Source organism: Oryctolagus cuniculus, chromosome 7 (genome assembly GCF_964237555.1).
Source record: "Oryctolagus cuniculus chromosome 7, mOryCun1.1, whole genome shotgun sequence".
NCBI classification, from domain to species: domain Eukaryota; kingdom Metazoa; phylum Chordata; class Mammalia; order Lagomorpha; family Leporidae; genus Oryctolagus; species Oryctolagus cuniculus.
In genome coordinates, this window is record NC_091438.1 from 109,415,948 (window position 1) to 109,434,906 (window position 18,959).

The following is an 18,959-nucleotide window of genomic DNA, read 5'->3' on the forward strand; positions in this document are numbered from 1 at the left end:
CTGCTGTGGCCTGGAAAGGCAGTGGAGGATGGCCCAAATGCTTGGGCCCTGCACCCGCATGGGAGACCAGGAGGAAGCACCTGGCTCCTGGCTTTAGATCAGTGCAGCGCCAGCTGTAGCGGCCATTTGGGGGATGAACCAATGGAAGGAAGACCTTTCTCTCTGTCTCTCTCTCTCATTCTCACTGTCTAACTCTGCCTGTCAAAATAAATAAATTAATTAAAAAGGAGAGAATTTTCCAACATGGGAAGTAGTCCACACAGCAAACACATAGAATGACAATCACTTTAAGTAACACTCTGACCTCAGAGTCAGCCCTTAAGACATTCTGGTCTAGCTGAAAAGCCCCTGAGAACATTTCAGGCATGGAAAGCCAAGATACTGTGGCAAAAAAATGTTCTACATGAAGGATTTCTGTGAATGAGACCCCCAGGCCATCAAAGAAGGATGCATTTTTCTCTAAAGGGAGGAGAGAACATCCACTTTGCTTATGGCCTTGTCTAAATACTGACAGAGTTTGTCTTCAATGAGTTGTATTATGAAAGTTAACTGTAAAACTAGTTTTCAAACAGTTTTTTTTGTGTGTGTGCAAATTGTTGAATCTTTACTTAGTATGGAGTTGGTCTTCAGTGTACAAAGTGAAACAAAAATAAATCTTATTTATGGGCCTGGAAAGGGGGGAGGAAGGGAGGGGTGGGAGTGTGAGTGTGAGTAAGAGGATGGGTATGGTGGGAAGAATAACTATATTCCTAAAATTGTACTTATGAAATTCATATTGCTTAAGATATTATTAATTAATTAAAGAAGAAAAGAAGCACTGAGGCTGATAATTCAGTTCTACATTTTGCTTTTCTCACAGTTTCCTGAATTATTTCTTTAGTCTTTTTTTTTTTTTTTGCTTGGTTGACATATTAGCTATAAAATTCTTAACTAGGAGAGCAATAGGAATACAAAGTTGTTGAAATTTCTTAAACAAACATCACTAATAAATTGTATTTAGAAAAAGGAAACCCTAATGGAAATGAAAACACATTAAAAGCACAAGACTAAAAGCCAAGACCTAGTCTAATCCTGATGCTGCTACTAATTGTGTTACCTTATCCAAAATGCTTTAACCTTTCAGGCCTTGGTTTCCTTACTTACAATATTAGGAGATTTTTATATAAGATAATCTCCAAGGTCCTACTCAATTTTCTTCTCTTTTCTTTTTTTAAAGATGTATTTTATTTATTTATTTGAAAGGCAGAGTTACAGAGAGAGGAGAGAAACAGAGAGGGAAAGAGACCTTCCATCCACTGGTTTCATCCACTCCTGAAATGGCCATAACAGCCTGAACTGGGCTGGCCTGAAGCCAGGAGCCAGGAGCCAGGAGCTTCTTCCAAGTCTCTCACATTGAGTGGGAGGGGCCCAAAGACTTGGGCCCTTCTGTTGTCCCAGAGGCATTAGCAGGCAGCTAGATTGTAAGTGGAACAGCCAAGACTCGAACTAGTGCCCATATGGGATGCCAGCACAGCAGCTCATAGCTTAAGCCACTGTACCACAGTACCAGCCCTTCTAATTTTCAAAAGACTATGAATTTATTACAAATAGCATTCTTATTTTTTAAATTATGTGATACCTCTTATTGAAAAAAGTAATGCTTGCAAATAGTGAACCAAAAATGGCCAGAGATTTTTTGTAGCTCCTTCTAGTAAAGAAGTGAATTCTATTTCCCCACTCCTTGAATCGAGGCTAGCCTTGTGACTCTCTTTGATGAACAGTATGAATTCAGGCCCCAAGAAGCCTTACAGTGTCTGTTCACACTCTCTTTGAACACTGGCATCATAGAAGGAGACTTGGGTAGTGGCTGGAGATTCGTGGCTTAGAGGGCAGCCAGCACCAAAAGCGAGACATTTCAGTGTGACCATCCAGCTCTTCTCTGATCACCAGATGACAGCAGCCAGGAGAAATGGCTGAGTCTAGCTCTAATTGTTGACCCTTAGAATTGTAACCAAATAAAATATTAGCTTTACCATTGAGTTTTAAGGTGATACTACATAAAGTGATAGATAATGGCAAACTATGTCTGGTAGATTTTTTTTTTTTTTTCAGAATAAGCAAAGGGGGGCAGGCATTTGGCCAAGTACTTAAGATGTAGGTCAAAACACTCAGCCCATATTAGTGAACCAGCCAATGGAGCTCTCTCTATTTATTTATTTTTTTAAAGATGTTGAGTTTGTACAACACTTTTTTTTAAAAGATTTATTTTATTCATTTGAAAGACAGAATTACAGAGAGAGGTAGAGATAGACAGAGAGGTCTTCCATCCACTGGTTCACTCCCCAGATGGTCGCAATGGCCGGAGCTGCGCCAATCCAAAGCCAGGAGCCAGGAGCTTCTTCCAGGTCTTCCACCTGGGTGCAGGGGCCCAAGGACTTGGGTCATCTTCTACTGCTTTCCCAGGCCATAGCAGAGAGCTGGATGGGACGAGGAGCAGCCGGGACTAGAATCGGTGCCCATATGGGATGCCAGCGCTTCAGGTCAGGGCTTTAACCTGCTGAGCCACAGTGCCGGCCCCTCTCTCTGTCTATTTCTACATGTCTCTCTCTGTGTCTCTGCCTCTCAAGTAAATAAGTAGATAATTTCCAAAGAGAAAAACAGAATCTGAATTAAAAAAAAAAAAAAGTAAGCCTTCCTTCCTCAAATCTCAGTGCCCATCCTGAGAAACAACAACCCCCCAATGGCAGCTTGTACCACACACTCGTCTGCACCTGGCTAGTCTCCTAATACGACGCAGAGCTTCCTCCACGTCAATCATAGGAATGACCTCAGTGTAAGGAAAGAGGTACAGCACAAAGAGGAGAAAGGATATGAACCAACAGCCAAAACAAATTTATTCAAGGGAATAAGTTTGCAGAGGTGGCTAACTGCTGGTGTGTATACAGGGTGAGCTCATGGCAGAGAGCGAGAATTTAGTTATGGGCTGGTTTTATATCTTCTGGGCTGGTTTTTTATAGCGTAAGCCAGCTAAGGGCCATGGAGGAGTGGGGAAGCTAAGCTAGCTTGTGCAGGCTTTTCAAACTCAGACAGAAGATCGATCTCTCTCTCTCTCTCTTTCTCTGTCTTTCCTTTCTCTGTGGCCCTGCCTTTCAAATCAATAAAAAATAATTTAAGAAAAAAAAAAAAAAAAAAGAAGAAGCAGAGGAGCTAGGACTTGAACTGGAATTTCAATATGGGATGTAGGCATCCCAAGCAGCAGCTTAACCTGCTGCACCACGATGCCTGCCCCTTTACTTGTTCTCGATAGTAATTTTCACTTGGATAGGTTGCCTTGTCTGTCTCTTCAGTCCTCCCTACGATAGTGTTGGCCTTAAATGCTGTTTCTTCACACCTCACCTCTCACCTACAACTGAAGGGTACATGCTAGATTAGGGTTAGACCTCTCAGACAAACGTTGAATTCCAGTTATGCCACTCATTTCTGGGCAGGCAGGGGAGACATCTGAACAGAGATGGAAATGATGAGTATAAGTTAGCCTTGTGAGTAGTGGTGGTGGTGTGTGGGTTGGTATATGTAAGAGAGGATAGAAAGGAAGATTATAGGAAGGATAGACATTGGCTCAAAGGCGAAATAGTGTGATACTTCAGGGAAATTTAACAATGTTTTCCCAAACACGGTCTCATTTCATCCCATTATGCATAATTTTGCACAGTGAGAAGCAGGCATTGTGTGCAGTGGGTTAGGCTTTTGCTTGGGACAGCTGCATCCTGTATCAGAATGCCTGGGATGGAGTCCCACCTCCACTTCCTCCCCAACTTCCTGCTAATGCACACACACCCTGGGAGCAGATGATGGCTCAAGTACTTGAGTCCCTGACACCCATGTGAGAGACCCAGTTGGAGTTCCAGGTCTGTCTTTGGTCTGGCCCAGCCCCAGCCATTGCAGGCATTTGAAGAGTAGAACACTAGATGGAAGATTTCTCTATTTCTCTCCTCTCTCTCTGCCTTTCTAATAAATAAATAAATAAAATTTTTTTAAAAAGTATTCTGGGCTGCGGCTCACTAGGCTAATCCTCCGCCTTGCGGCGCCAGCACACCGGGTTCTAGTCCCAGTCGGGGCGCCGGATTCTGTCCCGGTTGCCCCTCTTCCAGGCCAGCTCTCTGCTGTGGCCAGGGAGTGCAGTGGAGGATGGCCCAAGTGCTTGGGCCCTGCACCCCATGGGAGACCAGGAGAAGCACCTTGCTCCCAGCTTCGGATCAGCGCGGTGCGCCGCCCACAGCGCGCCGGCCGTGGCGGCCATTGGAGGGTGAACCAATGGCAAAGGAAGACCTTTCTCTCTGTCTCTCTCTCTCACTGTCCACTCTGCCTGTCAAGAAAAAAAAAAAAAGTATTCTGGACTCGCCAGTTTTCTGTTTTGCTATCCTCAGCTTTTGTTATTATATACACATTATTTATGGTAGATAAAATAATGATCTCCCAAAAATGTCTATTTCTTAATACCCAGAACCTATGAGCATAATTCTTTACATGGCAAATGGGATTTTGTACCTGTGATTTAGTTACGGATATTGACATGAGGGATACTATCCTGGATTACCCAGATGGGATTAATGCAATCATAAGAGTCTTTATAAGGAAGAAGTGAGAGAGTCAAAGAAGCAGATGTGTTGACAGAAGGTCAGAGGTCAGAGGGAAGAAGAGAGGTTGAGATTTGAATGCTGTTAGTTTTGAAGATGGGGGAAGGGGTCATGAGCCCAGAAAAGCAGGCAGCTCTTGGAAGCTGGAAAAGTTCAGACCTCAAGAACTGTTAAATAATAATTTGTGTTTTAAGCCATTATGTTTATATTTTACTAGGCAATAGGAAACTGATGTATCACTGATGGTTGCAACATGGCTGTGTGACTTCCGGATAATGCATTCATATCTAACACAGGAAGAAGGGGTAGGGGGTGAAAAGGCCAAGGGCGCTACCTCAACTCCTTTTGTCAGGAAGGCAAAAGTTTTCACAGCTACTCTGCCAGCCAACTTCCCCCTACAAACCATGGACTAGAACTTGGACATAATGAGCACTTCTAGCTGCAAGGGATGGTAGAAAAGTATCTCCATTTCCAGTCTGATTGTCTGATTATCAATGAAAGCACACAAAGCTTGTGTTGAGACGTGGAGCCTGGGAGCATGTTACTGAAGGTGGCTTCACCAAGGAGGAAGGGCCACAGGAAAGTCTTGGTCCTCTTGTGCTCTCATAGTGGGTGACTTCAGTCTTTTTGGAAGGGGAGTATGGCTATCCTAAGGAGCGCATCTGGGAGGCTTTGCCTGGGGAGTGCTGATGTGTGGCTTGAACCTGAATCATAGGGGACTTTTGAACTCCATGAGTGGATTCCTCCCATTAGGTGGAGGGGGTTACACCTGTTCCAAAATGTTAGGGAGTGGAAGCTGGAAAGTGATAGCCATTAGAAGGACATCAGAGAGCACAAAAGTGGTAAGTGTTGGCGTGCAGAGGGGAGACAGAAGTGAAATCAAGTATGCTACCAGGGATACAATGCAGAAAAAGCCATCATTAGATTCAAGCAATGCTTATCTGTTTGGTAGCTCTCTTGATGAGAGGCAAAACTCCCCTCAGGGAAAGGCATTGGTGGGACTGGCGATCACAGACGGAAAGCCTGGGTAGACTCCTTGGCCTTGGACAGATGCCTGGGCAGAGGATCTAGTAATTGTAGCTTTTGGCAGCAGGTCAGGAGCCTGCTGTAGTGTACCAGGAGGAACACACAGCACTGAGGATAGCAAAGCATGGCTTTGGCAGGGAGACAAAAGCTAGACAAGAATGTATGTTGCCTTGGGCAGTGATTACCCTCACTGGCACTGGCCAGAGTGTGCGACTGTCCTGCTAGTTGTGGATGTCAGGTAGAAGTTTCTTCGCATGAGTGGTCTCCAGGGATCTTTGCCAGGGAGCACCATCCTTGATCCTCAGCCTTCCCTCCTATGGATGGACTCATGTAGATGCATAAGTGTTTATGTACAGAGATGATCATTGCATCCATGGTTATAAATAACTGAAAAGCAAAACCCACCTCGATGTCTGTCTGGAGGAGCTTGTTAAATAAATTATGCTGAATATGTATAATGGGATAGTCTAAGGGATGGAGCAAGGGCAAAAGTTTTAGATTGATTTCAGTTCCCTGCCCCAGACCCCGCTCCATGGGGACACCTCCCCCAGTCATCTTCCTCAACCGGCTCAACCCCACTCCCTGCTTTCCTGAGATGTCTTCCTTGCTACCTCCTCCAGCCCACTCAGCTATGACACACTCTGCTCCCTGCCTACTTGACTGAAAGCAGAGATCAGAAGCAGAACAGCCGGGACTTAAACAGGTGCTCATATGGGCTGCTTGTGTCACAGACAGTGACTTAACCCACTGTGCCACAATGCCAGCTCCTACTCTTCTGATCCAGCTTCCTGCTAACATGCCTGGGAAAGCAACAGAAGACTGCCCAGAGAGTTGAGACCCTACCACCCACTGTATGAGACTCAGATGGAGTTCCTGGCTCCTGGATTCTGCTTGGCTCAGCCATTTGTGGGGGTGAACCAGAAGATGGAAAATCTCTCTCCCTCTCTCTCTCTGTCACTCTGCCTTTCAAATAAATGCATAAATCTTTTTAAAAAGAGAATTTTAGCTTTAAATAAATAATTTTTCAAGGACACATAGCAAAATGTTTATAGGAAAGATGGAAGTCAAACCTCTGTATTTTGCTGGAGTAGAGGGTAATTTGGAAACCAATGCTCTATTTCATTTTTAGTACAAATGAGTCCTCATCTTCCCTCTTTACTCTTTTCCTTAATGGCGTTTGCTCCCCTAATGACCATAGTTGTGAAGTTATGGAACCCAAGAGCTAGAAGATGATTTAGTGAGCATCTGGACAAACCCTCTTGGCAATCCAGATGGCACCCAGAATCTCACTGCCCCTTAAGCCCTGCTGAGATTGTCTCACGGCCCGATTCTACCGCCCATGGAAAATCCAAGGCCTTGGCCGGCGCCGCGGCTCCATAGACTAATCCTCCGCCTGCGGCGCCGGCACACGGGTTCTAGTCCTGGTCAGGGCGCCGGATTCTGTCCCGGTTGCCCCTCTTCCAGGCCAGCTCTCTGCTGTGGCCAGGGAGTGCAGTGGAGGATGGCCCAAGTACTTGGGCCCTGCACCCCATGGGAGACCAGGAGAAGCACCTGGCTCCTGGCTTTGGATCAGCACGGTGTGCCGCGCGGCCATTGGAGGGTGAACCAACGGCAAAGGAAGACCTTTCTCTCTGTCTCTCTGTCTCTCACTGTCCACTCTGACTGTCAAAAAAAAAAAAAAAAAAAAAGAAAAGAAAACCCAAGGCCTTTCCCAGTGCTCTGAGCAGACTTAGGGATTTGTTCTAATGGTGGTTGCTTCTGGCCCCAACTCCTTTGTCTTCCAAGTTCTTGGTCTTTATTCTTTATTGTTGTTTCTCCTGGATTCCAGCCTTGGTCTTGATTCACACACACGATTCAATGCTATTAAGTGACTATGGAAACAAATCATACATCTCCTACACCTCATGTGATACTGACAAGAAAATGAGGCATAAATTAGTTAAAAGACTTGCCCAAGGTGACTCAGATGATGGGGACAGGGTTGAGCCAAGAAGTCAAGTTTCCTTCTCCTTCACCCTTTTTTGTGCAGGGTAGAGTTGGGTAAAAAGACCTGGGTGGCAGTGCCCATTCCCTGACAAACAAAGGCAGCTCCAAGAGTTTTCCTCAAATCTTCACCACTTGTTAAATGAACAACGTTTTAGTCTATCTGGCTGCCATGCAGAATACCTTAGGCTGGGGGCTTAAGCCAAGTGTTTCTTTTCTCATTATTCAGAACAAGATCCAGCAGGATTGGTTCCTGGTGAAGGTTTTTTTTTTTTTTCCTGGCTTGTAGAAGCCTTTCCTTGGGAAATGTGCTGATACACAGGGTGGGAAGACACCTTCTTCTTCTTCCAAGGCCACCAAATCATCAGATTAGGGCCCCATTCTTTTGTTGTTGTTGTTGTTGTTGTTGTGTTTTTTTTTTTTTTTTTTGAAAGGCAAAGCCACAGAGAGAAATATAGAGAGAGATCTTCCACCTACTAGTTCACTCCCCAAAGGCTGCAATGGCTAGAGCTGGGCCAAAGCCAGGAGCCAGGAGCTTCATCCAGGTCTCCCACTTGGGTGCAGGAGTCCAAGGATTTGAGCCGTCTTCCACTGCTTTCCCAGGCACATTAGCAAGGAGCTGGATTAGAAGTGGAGCAGCTGGACTTGAACCGGTGCCCATATGGGATGCCTGCAGTGCCAGTAGCAGCTTAACCTGCTAAGCTATAACACTGGCCCCCTAGGGCCGCATTCCTAACGCACTTAATTTTAATTGTCTCTTAAAATTGTATCTCTAAATATAGTCATATTGGGAGTTCAGACTTCGTTTTATGAATTTGGGGAAGAGGAAGAGACAGAACCCATAATATAGTCTAGTTAACAGTTAGAGGAAGAAGAACGGTATAATCTCAAAAAAAATTCTCACCTGCCTTCCCAACTCATAGTGAAATGTGTTTTTTAAACATTTATTTGTTTATTTGACAGAGTAACAGAGAAAAAGAGAGAGAGAGAATCTTCCATCTGCTAGTTTACTCCCCAGATGGCTGCAATGGCTGGGGCTTGGACAGGCCAAAGCCAGGTGCCTGGAACTCCATGTAGGTCTGCCATGTGAGTTGCAGGGGCCCAAGCACTTGGGCCATCTTCAACTGCCTTCCCAGGTGCATTAGCAGGAAGCTAGATTGGAAGCAGAGCTGCTAGTACTCAAACTGATACTGGATGCCAGATCATAAGTAGAGGCTTCACCCACTGTGCCACTGTAGTGGAGTTTTAACTATGAAAACAATGTACTATGGATAAATTATTCAGTGTCATTACTAAGACAAAAGAGCTTGCAAGTCACCGAACAATCCTTGAGTGCCTGCTATGTGCCAGGTGCAGTGCAAGAACATTACAGAGATTAACACATTTCATCCTCATAACCATCTTTTTTTTTTTTTTTTTTTGACAGGCAGAGTGGACAGTGAGAGAGAGAGACAGAGAGAAAGGTCTTCCTTTGCCATTGGTTCACCCTCCAATGGCCACCGCGGCCAGCACGCTGCGGCTGGCGCACCGCGCTGATCCGATGGCAGGAGCCAGGAGCCAGGTGCTTTTCCTGGTCTCCCATGGGGTGCAGGGCCCAAGCACTTGGGCCATCCTCCACTGCACTCCTGGGCCACAGCAGAGAGCTGGCCTGGAAGAGGGGCAACCGGGTCAGAATCCAGCGCCCTGACCGGGACTAGAACCCGGTGTGCCGGCGCTGCAAGGCGGAGGATTAGCCTAGTGAGTCGCGGCGCTTGCCAAGTACATAGGTATTTGCTACAAAATTCTTTCATCTTTTCTATGTCTGAAATTTGCTAAAATAAAATGCTGAATACCCTTCCCCAAATATTACTTCACTATATTTGTACCCAAAAGTCACTCAAGCAATTTTGTCTTCCTATTCTTTTTTTTTTTTTTAAAAAAAGGCAACCTTTGCTCCCTGTTCTTTATTGAGATGCCCACCTTGTCTGTCAGGTGCACTCTCTTCATTATTTCTCGTCATTAAAGTTTGCTGGCCGGCGCCGCGGCTCACTAGGCTAATCCTCCGCCTGCAGCGCCAGCACACGGGTTCTAGTCCCGGACGGGGCGCCGGATTCTGTCCCGGTTGCCCCTCTTCCAGGCCAGCTCTCTGCTGTGGCCAGGGAGTGCAGTGGAGGATGGCCCAGGTGCTTGGGCCCTGCACCCCATGGGAGACCAGGAAAAGCACCTGGCTCCTGGCTCCTGCCATCGGATCAGCGCGGTGCGCCGGCCGCAGCGCGCCGGCCACGGCGGCCATTGGAGGGTGAACCAACGGCAAAGGAAGACCTTTCTCTCTGTCTCTCTCTCTCACTGTCCACTCTTCCTGTCAAAAAAAAAAAAAAAAAAAAAAAAGTTTGCTAGCATGCTTAAGACTAAAAACAAAACAAGAATCCCCTCCCCAGCATCCCACATAATACAATGTAATTTAACTACTACATTGCATAGATAGACAAGGCCACAGACTTACAGTGGAATTGCCTAGAGGTATCCCCAAAGAATGTCACTGGGAGTCTCATTTCTGCAGATCGTGGCAAGCACAGAAAGGGGAGGGGGATAAGTTAATATATTTACTAAAGCGAAGGCCCCCATGCTAACTATCAGTGAAACAATATTTATCTTATTTTTTAACTATCTCTTAGTTTTATTGATATTTCCTATTGCCTTTCTAGTTTCTTTTTTTTTTTTAAAGATTTTATTTATTTATTTGAGAGGAGAGTTGGAGAGAGAGAGGTCTTCCATCCACTGGTTCACTGCCTAAATGGCCACAGGGCCAGAGCTGGGCTGATCCGAAGCCAAGCTTCTTCTGGGTCTCCCACATGGGTACAGAGTCCCTAGCATTTGGGCCATCTTCCACTGCTTTCCCAGGACATGAACAGAGAGCTGGATTGGAAGAGGAGCAGCAGGGACAGGAACCGGAGCCCATATGGGATGCTGATGCCATAGGCAAAGGCTTAGCCTACTACACCACAGCGTAGCCTCCAACATTTATCTTTTTAAAGATTTATTTATTTATTTGAAAGGCAGAGTACAGACAGAGGGAAAGACAGATCTTCCATCTGCTAGTTCACTTCCACCCCATTGGCTGCAATGGCCTGACCTGGACCAGGCTGAAGTCAGGATCTCCATCTGGGTCTCCCACGTGGGTGGCAGCAATTCAAGTACTTGAGCCATTACCTGCTGCTTCCTAGGGTGCAGGAAGCTGGGTGGAAACAGAGGTGATACTTAACTCAGGCACTCTGATAAAGGATGTGGGCATTCCAAGCAGGGGCTTACCCACTGAGCACAAGGCCCACTCCTGCCAGGACACCTGGTGTGCAGCCAGGGAGGGCCTGCTCCCCCACGGGTGGCTGTCTTCTCGCTGCAGTTGCATAAGGTGGAAGGGACAAAGGATTTCTCTTTGATCTTTTTTCTTTTCTACATCGTTTCTTTTACTCTTGTATTCTCTTGTGACTCTTCAATTTATTTGATAGTCAAGCATTAAGCCAATTCTTGAGGGCTCTGCCCTCATGACCTAATCAACTTTCAAAGGCTCCTGTCCTATCACCCTCATCTTGGGGGTTAGACTTTGAATCCATGGGGACAGGTGTTATGGCAGCTGGTTAAACCTCTGTCCTAGGATCCACAGCCTCCACTTCTGATCCAGCTTCCTACTAATGAGTATTCTGAGAGGCAGCAGATAATGGCCCAAGTACTTGTTTCATGCCACTCACATGGCATATCCCACAGGATGGATCTGTGTGTGTGCATGTGTATGTGTGCTCATGTGTACATACATTTGTGCCTCTGTCTTTCCAATAAATAAATATTTTTTAAAAAGATAGAGGGGGCGTACACTGTGGCACAGCAGGTTAAAGCCCTAGCCTGCAGTGCGGGCATTCCATATGGGCACTGGTTCAAGTCCCGACTGCTCCACTTCTGAACCAGCTCCCTACTAATGCACCTGGAAAAGCAGCAGAGGATGGCCCAAGTCCTTGGGCCCCTGCATGGATGTGGGAGACCTGGAAGAAGCTCCTGGCTCCTGGCTTCAGATCGGCCCATCTCAGGCCATTGCAGCCATTTGGGGAGTGAACCAGCGGATGGAAGACCTCTCTATTCCCCCTCCGACATTGTGAGACTCTGGTCTGAAACTATGATCTAAAACAGTTGGACAATAGCAGTTCACTACATCACACTTGGCAGAGCATAGAAACCCCCTAGCATGATCGCTCAAGCTTGGAAGTGGATAGGCTACACCTGGGTTAATGATAAAAATGTAATTTGTCTATGTCCTATATATGATTAAAACCAATACCTGGATTAATGTCAAGATTATAATTGGAATTGTTAAGATTGTAACTGGTATTGTCAAGATTATAATCGATACTAGTTTCGCATAGGTTTTAGGTCAGCTTGACCCCGGTAACCATGTATTCCCCCCTGTTCCTAGCAACCATGAATTCCCCTCCCGATTTTGTGGTTTTTGACTTTATAAACCCTGTTGCTTTGGGCTTTAGGGTTGAGAGTTCTTTAGGGCATGAGCCCACTCTCCACTGCCAGCAATAAAGGACCATCAAATTTTATCAGTGTGTGATGCTCCTTTGTTTACACTCGCTCAGGTACAACACTGTACCTCTGCCTTTCAAATAAATAAAATAAATCTTTGGGGAGAAAAAAAAAAGAGAGAGAGAGGGGCCAGAGTTGTGACAAGGAGCGTTAAGCCGTCACCTGTGATACCAGCATCCTATATGATTGTCAGTTTCAGACCCAGATGCTCCACATCCCATCCAGCACTCTGCTAAAATGCCTGCGAAAGCAGCAGAAGATGGCTCAACTTTTTAATCCCTGCCACCCACATGGGAAGCCCAGATGGAGTTCCAGGCACCTGGCTTCAGCCTGGCACAGCTCCAGCCATTTGTAGCCATCTGGGGAGTGAACCAGTAGATGGAAGATCACTCTCTTTCTCTGTCTCTCCCTCTCTCTTTGCTTTCAAATAAATAAATAAACAAATAAATAAACAAACCTTTACCCCCCCCAAATTAAAATAATTAAATTAAAATTAAATTAAAAAACAGACCGCGGTTGAGCCAGGATTTGAAATCAGATGATACCAATTCTGCATCAGTGCCTTCTTGTTAGACTTCTGAGTAATTAATTCATAACCTTTCTCCTTCTGATATAAATTTGGAAGCAACTGAGAAGTAGACACAGGAGTCAGAAATTTTTTTAAATGTTAACTTTATTTCTCATCAAAGCTAATTTGAAAGATGTTCAACCAAGTGGACTTGTTAGAAGTTGTTAAACCAGTCAGATTTACCTCCCCAGTCACAGGCAACACTAAACAGGTGCAGGCCTCACCCACGAGTCTAGAGCATGTTTTGCTAAGCTCACAGCATGGCAATGACTGACAACGGGATCCTCTGTGCCAGCAGGCAGGTCCAAAATGCACAGACGTGGCTAACCCACATGTGCCCACTTACTTCTTCCTAATTCACCAAAGTAACTCTTCCTCCTCAGTGGAGGGGGCATGAGAAGCCCAGGTGCTCCTCTAATGAAAACTCCCCACATGAATATGGGGACAAGCATCTCCTCACCTAGCCCTATTTAGTTCAGCTCTATAATAAAAACAAACAAATTTTTTAAAAAAAGCAACTAGCTACACACACAAGGAACAACTAACTACGCAAAGAACAATTAGCTACAGACACAAAGGAATAATTTGGATGCCTCTAGAGAGTACATTCACATATACAATTTAAAACTGAGGTGCCTCTGGGGTAGGGTTTGGCATAGCAGTTAAATCATTGCTTGGGACACCCCCATCCCCAAAGCCAGGAGCCAGGTAGGCAATCCAGGTCGTCTCCCATGGTGGCAGAAGCCCAGCTAAGTGAACTATCACTACTTCCTCCCAGGGTCTTCATTAACAAGAAACTGGAATCAGCAGTAGGAGTTAAGTGCTAAACACAGGGCATTCCAGTGTGGGATATAGACATCTTACCTTCTAGGCCATTCTTACTTTTGAAATGCTCCCATTAACCAGATGGTATAACTGAGGTGGGCCTTAACGAACTCAGAATTAGGTATTGGCTGAGTTAGATCCAGTGTAGGCAGTGAGTGACTTGAAATCTTAGTGTATGTCTAGGAGAATGCTAACGCTGGTCCAGCCAGACCAGAGCTCAGCAAAGAGACATAAGGCACATGTCCTTGTTCTCGTGAAAGTGCTATCATAGCTTTAATGACTATTGTCAAGATCTCTCATCCACAAGACTGAAAAATCCCCTCAAAGTGAAAAAGTGATTTACCAAGCAGCCCTACAGAGTAAATTGTTTCACATTTGTTAAGTTGTAAGAACACAAAAATGATACCTAGCTCAAACAGATGGAAGGGACAGTGGTCTCCGCAACTTCATTTTTAAATATGAAATGTGACACTACTTGGTTTATGGTATCAGAGACAAAAGCAAAGGTTGTCTCATGAAAATATGACCACTATAAAATCAGCAAAACTGGATAGTAATAATACCCACCACTTGTGAGCACCTCGAATGCATCCTGATATATCTTCAGATTATGAGCTCCATTTTACAGACGAGAAAACACATTCAGAAAGGCTAAGTAACTTTGATCAAGATCATGAAGCAAAGAAATGGCAGAGCCCGAGTTTGACCCTAAGACCACCAAATATAAAGTCTCTGCTTTTTCTAGACTATCCTTCTGTGTCAAATAATAAACCCTCCCTAGTAGAGAAAAGTGATTCTGTCTCCTCTCTCCCCAACTCATGCAGGAGTATGATTCCCAAAGTTGTATGTTAATGGTACTGAGAGGGTGGAAACTTAATTTGACTCTGGTGTTTAGAGATGAGGTCCTTGGAATGTGATTAGGATTAGATAAAGTCATTCAGGCAGATCCCCCATGACTGAATCCCGCTGGCTTTGTAAGAGGGAGAGAGACCAGACACACCTTGTCTCTTGCCATGTGATGCCCTGTGCCACCTGCAGGCCGCCAGGAAGACAGCCATCACCAGCTGAGACCATGTACCCCCAGAACTGAAGCCAAAATAAACTTATGCCCTTTTATTTTTTTTATTTTTTATTATTTTTTGACAGGCAGAGTGGACAGTGAGAGAGAGAGACAGAGAGAAAGGTCTTCCTTTGCCGTTGGTTCACCCTCCAATGGCCGCCGCGGCCGGCGCGCTGCGGCCAGCGCACGGCGCTGATCCGATGGCAGGAGCCAGGAGCCAGGTGCTTTTCCTGGTCTCCCATGGGGTGCAGGGCCCAAGCACCTGGGCCATCCTCCACTGCACTCCCTGGCCACAGCAGAGAGCTGGCCTGGAAGAGGGGCAACTGGGACAGAATCCGGCGCCCCGACCGGGACTAGAACCCGATGTGCCGGCGCCGCTAGGCGGAGGATCAGCCTAGTGAGCCATGGCGCCGGCTAACTTATGCCCTTTTAAAAAAAGATTTATTTATTTACCTAAAAGGGGGAGAGAGAGAGACTGGGAAGAAGCTCGTGGCTCCTGGCTTCAGATCGGCCCAGCTCTGGCCATTGCAGCCATTTGGGGAGTGAACCAGCAGATGGAGGACCTCTCTCTCTCTCTCTCTGTGTGTGTCTCTCTCTCTGCCTTTGCTTCTCTGTAACTTTGCCTTTCAAATAATAAATAAATATATCTAAAAAAAAGTAGAGCAGCCAGTACTTGTGCTTGGATATGGGGTGCCACTGTAGCAAGCCATGGCTTAACCTCCTGTTCCACAATGCTGGCCCCAAGCTTATTTTCTTTACAAAGTTAGCTTACCCTGGGTATTTTGTTATGGTAAGGAAAAGTGACTAATACAGAAAGGGATCAGTTTGGGAAATGTAGTATAGCTATCTCTCACACAGTGTGTAGCTCCTGCAATTAATAAAATGCTTCCTCATTGCCCATCTCATTGAATGTAAAAATACTTTAACCAAAAACAAGGTAATCCAGTAAGGATATATATTAAGTATACCACACCAGAATAATTGCTCCCCAAATGGAAGGTGGATTCACTCACAATCTCTCATGATGCTTCTCTAAGTTATTCCTGGGGCCTCCTGGTGCTAGAAGGGATGATTTCCGTTCCATTCCCAACTATAAGATCCAGTATCAATACCAGAAGAAAGGAGTCCTTAACCTGCTGCGAGTCTGGATGACAGATATCCTGCAATGACACATACCTTAAATCAAAAGTAAAATCAAGGTTTAAAAAATCTTTAAATTTTTAACAGTTACTCAGAAAGTTAATATTTTGAAATGATAGTTATTATACCATAATTCCTCTCTTTCCCTCACCGAAATTTTGCAATAGTGGTCTTTACTCTGGGCAAATATAGAATCTATGAGACACTTGCAAGTTCAATGTCAGGACTAGGACTAGGAATTAGTCTTGTCTTCTAATCCTATCTATTAACTCTTATACTCAATTCCCTGTAGCAACAGGAGTGACTTTATCATACAGTCATAATTCCTGATGTATGTGGAAAGGTGGTGCTGGTGAAGGACCATCAATAAAGCGGGTGTTCCACCGCGGTGCTGATTAATTTCTGCTGATCTGAATACTACCTGGCTCCTGTAACCAACATGTACATTTGCACGATGACAGAGCTTGAGATACGCTTTATTGGCATAGTCTGTAGCAATGCAAAGAAAGAAGCTAAAGTGGCTATATAAAGACTCAATCACACCAACTGGGATGCAAATTTGTAAAGCTACATTAACTGGCAAACACAGAAAAGCATATTCTCTTGATACCAAGCAGCAGACAATGGACAAAACATCTGGAATTTTCTTTGTTTCCACTTTTCGATCTTAAAGAGTGCATCTTTTGGAGAAGATACCTAAACTCCTACTTTTATATGGGGAATGGCTTATCTGGGGAATGGTTTAGATGATTAGTAGGTAAGAGCTAACTTTTATGCCAAGAGATGCAGCAATGAAAGATAAATCAAATGATTTGCTTAACTTTTAAAGCTGCTTTTCATCTGGAACAAGTGTCCTGAACACAGAACCCTGAAGCTTTAGCTTTTGCTCAAAAACAAGCAGCTGCTTTAATGTAGAAGCTGGAGAGTGTCTAGATGAAAAAAAAAGAAAATTTGCTACATGAAAATATGGCCAATTGACTCAAATTCATTCTCCTTTTTTAAGGAAATGAAAGAGTTCTGTCAAAGAAAGACATCTGAACAAATAAAGATTCTCTTGAGTGAAGTGGATGCCTTTGTTGGGAATGAGTGTTCCCTCGTCCCCCTGGAAAGAACACAGGCAGAGGCTGGCTGGAAGGGGAAGCGCTCTACAGGGCTTTCCCCTTTCCGTGGGCAGTGGAACTGGCTGCTGGTATTTCCAGCTGGGAGTTTTCAACTAATCTCATGATGGTGGAGAAAACAGGCCAGAAAATCCAATTACATTATGAACGGTTGACATGTCTCATACTTTTCAGATCTCTAATAAATGCTTTTTAAATTCATTCATTTAAAAAATTAACAGGGTGTTTATAGAAGCATTTGTTATATAGATGGGAACTGAAGAGAAGGAAGGGGTAGAAAGTCCCCCACACTCTTGAGAAACACCTGATTTACCAATTCACAGCCTCCAAGCTTGCCTAGGCAACTAAGTTGGGTCGGCCCCCTTTGGTTCAGCGAGGTTAGGCAGTAAGGGATTCACCAGGAAATCACAGATCCTAACAATGGCTCGTTAGTTGCCACAGTGGGCTCCAAGAAGGCGCTGCCTTCCAGGTGGAACTTGAGAGCAAAGAGAAAATTTGGGGCGAGGATTGCTCTAATGCTGATGGAGTTCCCTGAGAAGTCAGGCCCTTGCAGGAAAGGGGTCAACAGCGAACTGTGTGAAGTCTGGGGAGACATGCAGTCTTGCTCACCATCTACTGAGTGGAGAGCAGGAGGTGGAGTTTGGAAGGCTCTTGTAGGACGTGCACCGCAGCTGTGCCGCCGCACCCACAGGGGCATCCGCGACATCCAGAATTTGACACCCCTTGCGGCGCGTCGGCGGCCAGGCGCGCGGGCCAGTGTTGGGGGACACTCGAGTCCTGGCCGCGTCACCGACAGCCCTCACTCCAGGGCTGTGGCCTAATTAGAGCGTGGAAAAACCTGCCCGGAGCGCCTGAGAGCTCCCAGCTTGGGGCGTCACTCAGCGGGGATTTGCTTCCCGTCACCATCTCCCGTGCGCCCGCGGGGAACGGGCCGAGTCCCCACCCTTCGTACGGCTGCACGCCCACCTCTGCCGCGACGCCTCTTTAACGGCTGGAGTTCCTCCCGAATGAATTCGAAGTCTCTTCTTCCTTCCCTCCCTCCAAGGCAGGGGGAGCTGGAGTCCCGCAGGCCGGACCTCGAGGCTGGCGCGGGGGTGATCGCGACACCACAGCGCCGTGGCTGGGCCGCCCACCGTCGGCTGTAGGCGAGCTTCAGGGCCTGCAGTCCCTGCCCGCTTTCTTCGCTCCCAGCTGGAGCGCGGCGGGTGCCCTGGGCCGCGCGCGAGAGGCCCCAGCGCCCCGGTTCGCCCCTGCCCGGAACGTGGTCCGGCTCGGCCCCGCGCTGATGGCGACTTTCTCCTCTCCGCGTACCCCAGCCGTCTTTACCCCCAGTGTTCGCTGCTTTGCTTTCCTCCAGTGGCGCCTTGCAGCCAAGCAAAGGGCACTCCTCTCCTCTGAGCATTTCCGTAGCTGACCCTTGGGCTGCTGAGTGACCCTGGGTAAGTCACGGGACCTCTGGGCCTCTGTGAAGAGAGGCAGGGGGAGATCCCGGGAGCCGCTGCTGGTGCCAACCTTCTAGCCCGGTTTTCCAGAAGGTGCATCGGGGGCCTTGCGCGAGGGACTTCGGATGCCACACACACACACACACACACACACACACACCCGCCTGGCCACGGACGGGGCTGGAGCCGTGTGCATCAGCCCAAAATTGTCCTGGAGAGAATGGCTGCTTCGGGACAGGTCTCATAGCAGGAGTGGGGAGGGGACCCATTTGCTTCCTTTTGCAAACACCTTGATGTAAACCACCCCCTCGGACAGAAAGCGGGGATGACCAGGCTTTCTCGGGACGCCCTTGGCTGGTTCTGCAACCCTCCTTGTCTAACGTATGTTGTGCGCCCGCCCTGCGGTGCTGGTCGAGATCCGGGGAGCGGAGAATGGCCTGTGCATTCCTAAGAGGGCAAGAGGGTGGAGGGGCAGGGAGAAGTTGGCTCTGGACGCAGCTCCGCCAACTGTCGGAGGGCGGCGAAGGGAGGGTGGTCTTCTCCTCGGGCCCGGGATCTGGTTACCTTTCATTCGCCTCCGAGGCCGCGTCCTGCGCTAATGGGCGTCTGTCAGCGGCGGGCTCG

The 18,959-nt window shown here is 46.6% G+C and overlaps 1 pseudogene; it reads right to left on the bottom strand.

Moving 5' to 3' along the window:
• LOC103350275 (activating signal cointegrator 1-like) overlaps positions 1–18,295 on the bottom strand; it is a 28,702-nt pseudogene extending 10,407 nt beyond the window's left edge.
• Between the last annotated feature and the right edge of the window lie 664 nt (positions 18,296–18,959).